The 13,737-nt window shown below is 35.4% G+C and overlaps 1 pseudogene; it reads left to right on the forward strand.

Moving 5' to 3' along the window:
* Positions 1–306: 306 nt before the first annotated feature.
* Positions 307–12,905, forward strand: LOC133295733 (cysteine-rich receptor-like protein kinase 25; annotated as a pseudogene).
* The last annotated feature ends 832 nt before the right edge of the window (positions 12,906–13,737 follow it).

Consider the following 13,737-nt stretch of genomic DNA (forward strand, 5'->3'; position numbering starts at 1 on the left):
ATGGGGAGGGGGCAAATCAACATGCTTATTTATCTTTAGTACCAGCATGCCTAATTGCCTATGGACATGATGATAGTATCATCATGACCTTACCATTTATTCTTGCTTGACTTACCTCGTCATTGACTTGGTAGCATCCCGTGCCTCTGCTATTCCAAACCCAGACCAAGTTACACTCGCAAGTACATCTACAAAATTCAACAAGTACACACACACACACACACCATTTGCCATCACAATAGAGGAGACGAAAAATATTTCACAAACCATAAACTACTACATTGACATACACCCAATAACACATCCATGGCTTCCTGTAAGATTTTCTTCCCCATTATCCTTGTTAGCTTACTCAGTTTTTCAACTACTGAGGCATTTGACGACCTTTTTTATCTAAATCAATATTGCAGCAGCAAAAGAAACACAACCAATACCTCATTTGAATTGAATCTTTGGACTCTCCTTTCTTCCTTATCATCAAACGCCACTGGCAGCACGCAATTCTTCAACACCACATTCACTGGGGAAAACCCCTGAGACTCAATCTATGGATTGTTCATGTGCAGTGGTGACATCCCCTCACAGCTCTGTCAACAGTGCGTTGTAAATGCAACCCAGAAACTTTCCTCTGAGTGCTTATCCAAAATAGGTGTGATTTGGTACGACGAGTGCATGGTTTGGTATTCCACCACCTATTTCTTCTCCACCCTTGCCACAGGGCCTAGTTTTTACCTATTGAACACAGACATTGTCTCAAACCCTGAAAACTTCACGCATTTATTGTTTTTGACCATGAATGAAACTGCAGATGAAGCAGCTCTTGCTCCAATTGGTCACAAGAAATATGCAACAAAGGAAGCAATTGTGTCTGGATTTCAATCCCTTTATTGTCTAGCTCAGTGCACACTATATCTTTCACTCCATGATTGCAGAACATGTCTTAGTGGAGCAATAATGGAACTTTCACCATGCTGTGATGGAAGGGTAGGTGGTGGAGTTCTTAACCCAAGCTGTAATACTAGGTATGAAATGTACCCCTTTTATCTCTCCTCTATTCTGATATGGGCCCAAGGTGCATTGAGTCCAATAACCAAAGCCCAAAGGCAGTAACAGCAACAGAATCAGCCGAAGGAAAGAAGGTACAGCCAGATCCAGATTGGCATGAAAGTGTAGAAGATGAGGTGTTTCCTAAGGAAGTGGAAGTTGAGAAGTCCATTGCAGAAAGAAGAACTAAGAGAATGAGTAGAAGGCCAGATAGATTCAATGATTAGGATCAACATGCACTTCATGTATCAAGTGATCAAAGCACATTTCTGTTGTAAGTAGTTAGTTAGGATTCAGTTACATCATCAAACGGCCAATAAGTGTTTAGGAGATGGGATGCATGTAAGGAGGAGTTGTTGTTGTATTTCTGTTGAACCTTGAACTATAAAAGGGACAACATGCTTATAATCAGGGCATTGAATGAAAATAATAAAACTCTTCTCGTCTGTTCATACTTCTTCTCCCTCCTTCTTCTCTTCGATAGACCCTGTTTCTATCAATTTGGTGCTTTCATCTTCCTGAACTATGGCGAATGCAACACGATCTAAATCGAGTGATGATCGTTGGGAGCAAACACAATCTGATGTTGATGTTCTCAAGGAGCAGATGCAAAAGCAGTACAAGGAAATCACATGCAAATTAGATGCGATTTTCGATAACTACAGAGAACGTGAGTCTTCTCATTCTGCATCTTCTTCACAGCATCATTCTTCTGGTTCTAAAGAGCTTCAAGTAGCTAAGAATTTACGCATCAAGGTTCCTCGTTATGATGGATCCCATGATCCTCAAGACTGGATTTTCAAGGTAAATCAATTCTTTGATTTTTATGACATTGTTGAAGAACAAAGATTACGTGTGGCTCCATTTTATTTTGATGGGAAAGCTTTGGCTTGGTACAAATGGTTACATAAGAATACTTCAATAACATCCTGGGAAGGGTTTCTGCAATCCCTTCAAATCCGTTTTGGACCAATGGAGCTTGAAGATTACCAAGGCAAATTGGCCAAACTGATGCAAAAAGGTTCAGTGATGGAGTACCAAACTGAATTTGAAACCTTGTCAAACAAAGTAAATGGACTTTCTGAATCCTTTCTTCTCAGTTGTTTTATTTCGGGTCTGTTACCACACATTCAACATGAGGTTTCTGCCTTTCAACCTTCTTCCTTAACTAAAGCCATAGCACTGGCCAAAATCCAGGAATTGAAATTCCAAACCAAAACCACATATCCCAAGCTTCACTCTTCCTATCCACCCTTGTTGCCTACTCCAACTACTCAACCAGTAAATCCTACACCTGTTAAATCTGCTACGTCCAATTTTCAATCCAATAAACTCACCCATCGCTTAAGTCAAAGTGAGATTCAGGAACGGAGAGAAAAGAAACTCTGTTTCTATTGTGGAGACAAATATTTTGTAGGACATAAATGCAAAGCTTCAGTTCATCTCCTTATTGTACCAGATGATGAATTACTCGAGCATGAACCACCACCCTTAGACACCGTAGACCAACCACTACTTGAGACAGAAACCATCCCTATTGATTCACCCCATATCAGTTTCCATGCTTTATCTGGGTTCATTGTTCCACAAACGTTACGCTTCACTTGTTACATTGGGAAATCTGAGTTAACCTTGCTTGTAGATGGGGGAAGCACCCATAATTTTTTACAACCAAAGGTGGTCTCCACTCTCAAATTACCCATGATCACAGAAAAGCAATTTGATGTAATGGTGGGCAATGGTCAAGTCTTGAAATGTGAAGGACTATGTTCTGCTGTGCCAGTCCAGATTCAGCAGCATATATTCTTGGTAGATTTCTATGTTCTGCCTATTCAAGGGGCTGATATGGTATTGGGAGTGCAATGGATGCAAGGTTTGGGTCCTATCATGTTGGATTATCAACAGTTGACTATGGAATTCACATGGGACAGTACCAGAATCCAACTACAAGGGGATAAGCAACCCAACCCGATTTCCATAAATCAATTCAGAAGAATTCAACAGACTGATCAGGTAGCTTCATTGTATCAACTTACCTTGCTGGATAACCAAGTTACTACTCCAATACCAGACTTGGTTCCAGAAGTGCAGTCCTTGCTGCTGCAATTTGATGACATTTTTCAAGAACCAAAGGAGTTGCCACCACATAGGCAACTAGATCACGGCATCCATTTGCAACCAAGTGCTCCACCTATCAATGTAAGGCCTTATAGATAACCTCATTTCCAAAAGAGTGAAATTGAGAAACAGGTGCTTCAGATGCTCGAATCGGGGTTCATCCGCAATAGTACAAGCCCTTTCTCTTCACCTGTTCTTCTAGTTAAGAAGAAAGATGGAACACGGCGTTTCTATATTGATTATAGAGCTCTCAATTCTATCACTATCAAGGATAGATTTCCTATTCCTACAGCAGACGAGTTGATGGACGAACTAGGAGGACCCCAAGTATTTTCTAAGCTAGACTTGCGCGCATGCTATCATCAAATTCGGGTATGTGCTTCTGACATTCATAAAACTGCTTTTAGAACCCATCAAGGCCATTATGAATTTCTTGTTATGCCTTTTGGGTTGACAAATGCCCCATCAACATTTCAAGCTACAATGAACTTGATATTACAGCCATATCTTCGCAAATTTGTTGCTGTTTTTTTTTTATGATATATTGATTTATAGCTCATCCATGGATAGTCACTTGCATCATTTGAGATTGGTACTCACTACACTGCAACAACATCAGTTTTATGTCAAGAGAAGCAAATGTTCCTTTGCACAGCATCAGGTAGAGTATCTTGGTCATGTAGTGTCTGTTGCAGGAGTCCATATGGATGACAACAAAGTTAAGGACATGCTGAATTGGCCTACACCAAAGAACCTCAAACATTTAAGAGGGTTTTTGGGCCTCACGGGTTATTACAGACGATTTGTGTGCAATTATCCTGCTATAGCTGCGCCCCTCACTGACTTACTCAAAAAGGTTTCCTTCTACTGGACAGAGACTGCTCAATTTGCCTTTGAGCACTTGAAAACAGCCATGTCCTCAGCACCAGTACTTGCTCTTCCGAATTTCGAGCAAGATTTTGTGATTGAAACTGATGCTTCGGACCTTGGAATAGGAGCTGTTCTACTACAAGCTGAACATCCTATTTCTTATTTCAGCAAGAAACTCACACTGAGAATGCAGAAAGCTTCAGCCTATGTGCGAGAGCTTTACGCCATTACTGAATCCGTCAAGAAATGGAGACAATATCTTCTAGGCAGGAAGTTTTTAATTCGTACTGACCAAAAGAGCTTGAGAGCATTGCTAGATCAAGTCATTCAGACCCCGGAACAGCAATACTACCTTGCTAAGCTCCTTGGATTCCAGTATTCTATCGTATATAAACCTGGAAAGGACAATAGAGTGGCTGGTGCCCTTTCTCGTTATCCTTCTATGCTAGCACTTCAAACAGTGGCTGTGATCAATTTTACCATATTGGAGGAGTTAAAAAAAGAGAACCAGTGTAATGATTTTTTTCACCAAAAATATCAGCAGCTGACTGCAGATCCTACTGCTCACCCTGAATTGGAGGTTCGAGAGGGACTGTTATTGTGTAATGGGAAGTTACTCTTGGATCCAAATTCACCACTGGTACATCAAGTTCTCCAGGAAACTTATTCTTCTTTGACTAGTGGACATGTTGGAATTCAGAAGACTTTGGCTAAAACTTCTACCAGTTTTACTTGGCCTGGATTAAGAAAGGCTGTTAAGGAATTTGTTAATTCCTGCTTGGTGTGTCAACAGATGAAGTATTCCACCCAAGCCCCTGCTGGCTTATTACAACCTATTCCCATCCCTACACAAATTTGGGAGGATTCATCATTAGATTTTATAATCGGTCTTCCAATGTCCTATGGTTACACCACTATCCTAGTGGTAGTTGACAGGCTTTCCAAACAAGCTCACTTTGGATCATTACCTAGGAAATTTACTGCTAGCAAGGTTGCTGACTTGTTTTCTCAAATGGTATGTAAACTCCATGGTATTCCTCGGTCTCTTATTTCAGATAGAGATCCTTTATTTCTTAGCAAGTTCTGGACTGAACTATTTGAACTCAGTGGCACCCAATTGAAGCACACAACTGCATACCACCCCCAATCAGATGGTCAATCTGAGGTGGTTAATCGAATCTTGGAACAGTATCTTCGATGCTTTGTTGCTGATACTCCAAAGAAGTGGTCCAAGATTCTACATTGGGCAGAATATTGCTACAACACTACTTACCATAGTTCAGCTGGTATGTCTCCTTTTATGGCTGTATATGGACGTGAACCTCCATCTATTTTGAATTATGTATCTTCTACTGCTACACTGGATGAGATTGATCACATATTGGGTGATAGGCAAGCTATTTTACAAAAACTGAAGGCCAATTTATTGCATTCCCAGGAGATTATGAAACAGAATGCAGATAAACATAGGAGAGATGTCCTTTATAAGGTGGGAGACTTAGTATGGGTTAGACTTCAACCCTATAGACAGTCTTCAGTGGCTAATAGGCTGTCTCACAAGCTAGCCAAAAGATATTTTGGTCCCTTTGAGATTCTTAAACGTGTAGGTAAAGTTGCCTATAAATTGGCTTTACCTCCACATGCCAAAATTCATCATACGTTTCATGTTTCCTTGTTGAAGCCTTTCAAAGGAGATCATACTAATCCTCCATGTTCACTTCCTGATTGATTTCAAGGAGGATTGCCTATTTTGGAACCCCATAAAATACTAAATACTCGCATAATCTCTATAGATGATGTTCCAGTTCAACAAATACACATTTTGTGGCATGGCATGACAAAGGAGAATGCCACATGAGAATCTCTTGCTGAGTTTTCTACACAATATCCTACTTTCAACCTTGAAGACAAGGTTGATTTTAATGGAGGAGGTATTGATATGGGCCCAAGGTGCATTGAGTCCAATAACCAAAGCCCAAAGGCAGTAACAGCAACAGAATCAGCCGAAGGAAAGAAGGTACAGCCAGATCCAGATTGGCATGAAAGTGTAGAAGAGGAGGTGTTTCCTAAGGAAGTGGAAGTTGAGAAGTCCATTGCAGAAAGAAGAACTAAGAGAATGAGTAGAAGGCCAGATAGATTCAATGATTAGGATTAACATGCACTTCATGTATTAAGTGATCAAAGCACATTTCTGTTGTAAGTAGTTAGTTAGGATTCAATTACATCATCAAACGGCCAATAAGTGTTTAGGAGATGGGATGCATGTAAGGAGGAGTTGTTGTATTTCTGTTGAACCTTGAACTATAAAAGGGACAACATTCTTGTAATCAGGGCATTGAATGAAAATAATAAAACTCTTCTCGTCTGTTCATACTTCTTCTCCCTCATTCTTATCTTCGATAGACCCTGTTTCTATCATATTCCCTCATCAACGCGTGCACCAATGCTTGTTCCTGTAACACATACTTCAGATGCAGATACAAGATTTTCAGAAGATCCTGTTTATCTTTCACACAATTGTTCAAGTAACAAAACCTTCACTACAAACAGCACTTTCCAAATATACCTCAAGACCCTCTTCTCTTACCTGTCTTCCAATGCCAGCAGTGGCAAGGGATTTCATAAGGTTAATGTTGCTGACACAGTGTTTGGCCTCTTCATGTGCCGAGGTGACGTTCCCTCTCTTCTCTGTGAACAATGTGTCCTAAACGCAACACATCAAATATCCTCGGAGTGCCACTTGTTCCAAGAGGCTATAATTTGGTACAGTCACTGTTTGCTTCGTTATTCCTATTGGAATTTCTTCAGCGTAGTGAACAGAAGTCCTATATTTTTCAAGTTGAATATCACCGATACCTCAAGCCCCAATCAGTAGCAAAACTTCTTCAATTTTGCAGTATCGAATGCATTATCAAAAGTTGCAGTCATAGCAGGGGACAATGGCAAGAGATGTGGAACAAAATCATTAAAGTTGAATGACTTACAAACCCTTTATAGTCTTGCTCAGTGTACACAAGATTTGTCTAGTGATGATTGCAAGGGGTGTCTGGGAGATGTGATTGGAACAACAATCCCATGGTCTCATTTGGGAAGCATAGGGGGCAGAGTTCTATATCCTAGCTGCAATCTCAGGTTTGAATTGGTCCAATTTTACAGAGATGGTGACCAAGCTCAGCCACCCTCGCCAGCTAGTCCTTCTTCATCAAGACCCGCAGGTAAAATTTCTTGAAGAATTAGGCTTTGATAATCTCTTGTATTATTGATCTCTCTAAATTTTCATATCTTTTCTTTATTTTATAAAACAATCTAAAATGTTGTAGATTAAATTGGACATGATTTAATTTGAAACTAGAATTAAATCCGTTGTATGGTAAAATAAGAAAACTGATGGGATTGGATAGGATTTTTTTTCTCTCAAAATTGATCCAATCCAACGGGGGACTTCCTTGCACGAGATTGGTAGTATACATTTTTCTTTTCAGCATATGTTTTTTTTTTCTCTTTCTCAGCACGATGTAACTTCAAAAACCGCGCATACTCGGTAAACCCACTTTCGTGTCGTGAAATTGTTTTCGCGGATGACCGTGCTTCAATTTCGGTTCACCGCCCTTCCTTCTGTGTCGTCTTTCTCGCAAATCCATTCTCCTTTCACCGCCCTACTATCAGTGTATTTTTAATTATACACTGAAGTTTTTAACTATCTGGAGCTGTTTCATTAACATTCGTAATTACCTATATTATTATCAGAACATTTATGCTTCCAGATTTATAATATTCTAAGTGCCTGTTTGGATCTTTTGTTTTTTAAAGTTAGAAACTACTTATAAGCATAAGTTAGGCCAAACAGGTCTTGGGAAAAGCTCTTATAAAAAAAAAACTCTTTTTTTTTTATAATGAAGAAAAAAGCTGAAAACTAAAAGCTTATAGGAGGAGCTTTTTTTTAAGCTCTTATATGTTTTTCTTGAATTGTGTGTTTTTTCTAAGTGATAAAGATAGAGAGAGATAATCTTCTTGAAATATGTAGTTTTAAGTAAATTTTAAGTTAAAATTTTTATGTAATTTTCAAACAGCTTTTAACTTCTTTTTTTTAGCTCTTTTTTTTAGCTTTACCTTATAAGTAGCTTCTAGCTTAAAAACAAGAGAATCCAAAGAGCCTGTTTGGATCCTCTTGTTTTTAAGCTAGAAGCTACTTATAAGTTAAAGCTAAAAAAAAAAACTAAAAGCTATTTGGAAATTATATAAAAAATTTAGCTTAAAATTACTTAAAAGCACATATTTCAAAAAAATTATCTCTCTCTATCTTTATTACTCTTCATTTTTAAAAAAACACACAATTCAAGAAAAAACATATAAGAGCTTAAAAAAAAGCTTCTCCTAAGAGCTTTTAGTTTTCAGTTTTTTTCTTTATTATATAAAAAAGAGCTTTTCGTTGTAAGAGCTTTTCTCAAAACCTGTTTGGCCTAACTTATGCTTATAAGTAACTTCTAACTTAAAAATAAGAGGATCCAAACATGCACTAAGTCACTGTATATAATCATAACAATCAAATGATTTCGCACAAAAAGGTAAGGTTTAAAAGCATGAAAATTGAAGACTAGGTAAAATGAATGATGACAATACAGTCAAAGCAAGGACCTTAATCTGGACTGGCATTTCACGAAATGGTCAACATTTTTCATAAAGTAAGGAGAAAGATGCGATTAGAATTGTTTTGTTCCTAATCAAAGAGATCCATCGGACGATTTGTCCTATTTAGATATTAAGGAGACCAAAAAGTATTTAATTCTCTTTCTTTTCGGATAGTCCCTGAAAGGAGAAGGAAGCTTGAATCTCCCTTTGATTGATCAATGTGTGATTTATTGTTGACTATTACCATAAATCGTGTACTTAATTTGATTTATAACTTATTGTATCTTTTGTGTGTGTGTGTGTTCCGGGGGATAAGAATATTTATCGAACTCGAACTATCCTAATTATTTTGATATTTCTTTTTTTATTTCTACCTATATAAGAATAATAAGTCTTGCACTAAATCTTAATAGCTGTTTTTTTGTACATTTAATGGTTATAATTTATTGGTAATTAAAAATTAATTAATGAATATTATTCAATAAGTTATAACTGTTAGATGCAAAAAACCAATGGTTAAGATTTAGCATAAAATTTATTATTCTTATATCGATGTAAAATGATCCTGCCTTATATATATATAGAGAGAGAGAGAGAGAAATATTTCTCAAGTTACTTGAGATATATTTATCTCCGTCCAGCCAAAAACTACGTCATTTTATTTATTTATTTCTTTATATTAACTGATTCACCTTTGAATGATTATGATTCCTTTTTTCTCTCTCTTCCTTTATCACCATTGTTTCATCTTTGTATGATTATGATTAAGTAGCCGGAGATAAAGTTATATCAAGCAACGTGAGAAACGATAAGCCCACACACACACATACACACACACACGCACGCACGCACGCACACACACACATATATATAGACAGACAGACACACACTGAATCGCAATGTGATGGCAAAAAATTGAAAATTAGAAACAATAGAGTCACCACCAACATTTATTTTGGAAAAACCTTTTTGTTTAATAAAACTGGTTACTGAAAACAGAAACAGATTCGGGAGTCAATTACGAGTAAAGAAGGTGTTAGCAATGTACACCGTCTTTCTTTTTGAAAAAAGGTTACGTTAAATTAATTGTGCGAACTATTAATAAAATTTTAAATATTTGTTTCACCTAAAAGAATTAAGTAAGATTGAGTATTGAAAAAGGGAAGTAATTTTTAAAAATTTATTTTTGGGCTTGAAGGGAAAAGTCTTCCTCCGACGTATCCGTCGGTGCAATAAAGAACTCAAAGCTACGTCATTTCTTCACCCAAAAAAAAAGCTACGTCATTTGTATAAAATATTTGTGTGTGTTGGTTGATTTTAATTTTGAAAATAATTTTAAAGAAATTTATTTGAAAGTTTTGGATTTAAAGGTTTCGAATCATCAAGATGTCATAACTAAAATAATCTGAAATGATAATCACAGGATTAACAAGCTATCTCAACTCAACTAATCCTTTTAAAATAAAATAAATTTTTAAAAGAAATAAAAAACAATGAAAGTTTTAAAGGATAAGTTTGGGTCACCAAGATGACATAGCTAAAATGACCTCAAAAAATAAAACAATTAGAGAATTAATATAAAGTATCCCACTTAAATAAGTTTGGGCCGTCAAGCTGTCATAATACTATGAGATTTATACATTGTCACAATTATAAATTAATCCTTAATTATGAAAAATAAGTTAATTAATACAAAATAATAAATCTTTGTATAATAAAAATCTAAATAAGTTTGGGTCTTGAAGCTGTCACAGCTAAAATGACTTTAAAAATTATGAGATTAACAAGTCGTCACAGCTAAATTAACCCCTAAATAAAATTCTAAACTATATAAGAAAATCCCTAATAAAACAAATAAAGAGCATAAAAGCGTGCTAAAATAAAAAAAAAAATATTAACTAAAAGAGAAGGTAAGTAAACTTACCTCAAATGTGACAAAACTTGGTGTATGGATCCAAGTTGTGGAGAGACATCCCAAGTTTCCTCAAAGAATTTTTACTATGACACAAGCTTAGTATTAAGCCCAAGTGTCTTTTTTGTAACTCTTGGAAGAGTTTTGTTTTGTTTTTTTTTGTGTCCAGACACATAAGGAAGGTCTCCTTATATAGAAAGGAAAGGAGGAGAAGAGTATAGATACAAGAAAAGTTTTGATGATAGCAAAAAGACAACAACAAATAGAGAAAAACATGATTAAGAGCAAAAAGCATCAACCATATGCAGTGGCAGATCTAGAAAATTTTATTTATGTTTTGCACACTTAATGGCGAGGGTTGTGCCCCCGATTTTTTTTTAAAGTTTTAAATTCATTAAAAAATAAAAGAATATAAACAATAAAGTAATAAAGAATATATTTGTCAGTGATAAATTTTGTCTATATAGAAAGTTTGTCAACTTAATTACATCTTTTAGCTATAGTTGTTTATTTTTGTGTATGCTTTCATTAATTTATAAATGGAAGATATTGTTAAAATTTAGAATGATCGAGAATTGATGTTGTTCTTTATTCCACCATAAAATTTAGAATGGTTAAGCAAATCGCTGTTGTTTGATTATTCATGTTGTTATCAACATATCATGACTTGCCATAAACTATACTACTCAATGTGAGTAAGATATGTGTTGATTGTTTTGTGCAGAAAAAATAAAGGGCTGTTCTCGAACAACTATATTGATTGTTGGGTCCACATTTGTTTTGGTGTTCTTCTTCTTGTTTGGCAGCTATATGCTAAAGAGAAAAGCAAGAAAGAGCCATAAGAATATTCTTAGAGAAAACTGTACGTATTATAATTATTATTTTTAACCTATGCTTCTTAAACTTCAAGAAGTGTGACAACATAGTTTAGCAATTGAATCATGTTTGATCTAGTTGGTCGTGAAAGTGCCACTCTGGAGCAGTTGCAATTCGATTTGGCTGTGATTGCAGCAGCAACCAATAACTTTTCAGATGAGAATATGATTGGCAAAGGTGGATTTGGAGAAGTTTACAAGGTTAGGAAATGTGATAAAATTTGTTTTTATATTCTAATTTTTCCCTTAAATTAGTTTATACTTTTAGGGCATTTTTCTTGATGGACGACAAATAGCCGTAAAGAGACTCAAGAAGTTCTAAGCAAGGTGTTAATGAGTTCAAGAATGAAGCTTTATTGATAGCGAAGCTTCAACATAGAAATATAGTGGAACTCGTTGGCTTTTGTGTTGATGCACAAGAAAAAATGCTTATTTACGAATATGTGCCCAAGAAGAGCCTTGACTACTTTTTATTTGGTTTGACGCTTTTTACCTTAAACTATTCAATTAATTATTATTTAGATTCATGCATTATGTATATGCGCTTTTATATGAACTTGATGCAATTTAATTTACTGATTACTAAATGTGTTTAACTCTTACATGTTTCACCTAACCAATTTTGTAGATTCTCAGAGGCAAAAGTTGTTAAGCTGGTTTGAACGTTATAATATTATACGAGGAGTTGCTCAAGGAATTCATAATTTACATGAACATTCTCGACTCACAGTTATACTTCGTGACCTGAAACCTAGTAACGTTCTATTAGATGGAAATATGATTCCAAAAATTTCTGATTTTGGTTTGGCTAGAATTGTTGAAATAAATGAAGACCACGGAAGTACAAATAGAATTATTGGAACATTGTAAGTTTTGATATTGTTCATCCTCTTCCTTTCCTTTCTCACCTCTTCAAAAGGTATGTTTTAACAAAATTTATGGATTTATTTTATTTTATTTTATAGTGGTTATATGTCTTCAGAATACGCAATGCTCGGGCAGTTTTCTGAGAAATCAGATGTATTTAGTTTTGGAGTCATGGTTTTAGAGATTATTACTGGAGAAAAGAATATAGGTTCATATGAATCACACAGTGTTGCTGGTGGCCTCTTGAGTTACGTGAGTATAATAATCTAACATTTTGTTTCCTTACATTAATGCTTATATGACATATATCCAACGTATATTGGATTGATTCAAACACAATGGTATGTAATGATATTGTTATTCTATTTGCCAAATTGTTACAGGTTTGGAGACATTGGAAGGATCAAACACTGCTAAGTATATTGGACCCATATATTAAGGAAAATTATTCTGAAATTGAAGTCATTAAGTGCATTCAAATTGGTTTATTATATGTTCAACAGGACCCTAATACAATGGCAACAATTGTTTCATATCTTAGCAGTGATTTCATTGAATTGCCAACTCCACAAGAACCTGCATTTTTCTAGCACAATGAAATAGGTCCAAAATCATTTGCAGAGGAATCATGTTCTAAGCAATCTATCAATAATCCCACACCATTCTCTATCAATGAAATGTTTATAACCGAATTTCTTCCTCGATAGTAAATTAATTTTACTTTCGATAGCGTTGTCTACTAATATTTTTATTGTATGGCAATTGAATCTCACTTGCAACTTTTATTGGTAGAGATTGAATTGTGAGCTCTTTTTTCATTTTGTTTTTTAATCTTTTTATGTATAGGAGCTCTATTGTTATGTTCTAGGTGAGAATTTCAAACAAAAGTAGCAACGATATTTTCCCATCATATATGGGTCCAATATACTTAGCAGCTATGTTACACCGATATCCATACAGGACACAACATGTTTTGATATTAAATAATATTTTTAATATATATAATATTGTTTACATTTAATACATATAGCATTCCATAATAAGTCATATAATCAACCAAACATTCAAATTCCATAACATATATATAAAGTAAAAATAATTTTTCATACCTTGTTAATTATTCATGTCAAATTCCATAATAGAAAATATTCCATTTATAAATTAATTTTTCGTGTTTAGTTAAAAAGATAAAATAAAATAAAATTTGAATTAAAGAAAATGTACTGGAAAACGTTGACTACGTTTTGGATGCGTGTTGAAAAATATATCGGAACATTGACGGCGTGTTACAAAAAGTTCACCTCGTATCGGTGTTCCGCACGTGTCTGACACTAATTTTTCTCAAAAATATGCATGTGCGTGCTTCTTAGCTTAGCAGTGTATGTAAACAAAGTAAGTTACCAGTCAGGAGGACTAACCCGG

Source organism: Gastrolobium bilobum, unplaced genomic scaffold, assembly GCF_033153095.1.
Source record: "Gastrolobium bilobum isolate Gb01-03AN ecotype WA unplaced genomic scaffold, APGP_CSIRO_Gbil_v1 utg12459, whole genome shotgun sequence".
Lineage (NCBI taxonomy): Eukaryota > Viridiplantae > Streptophyta > Magnoliopsida > Fabales > Fabaceae > Gastrolobium > Gastrolobium bilobum.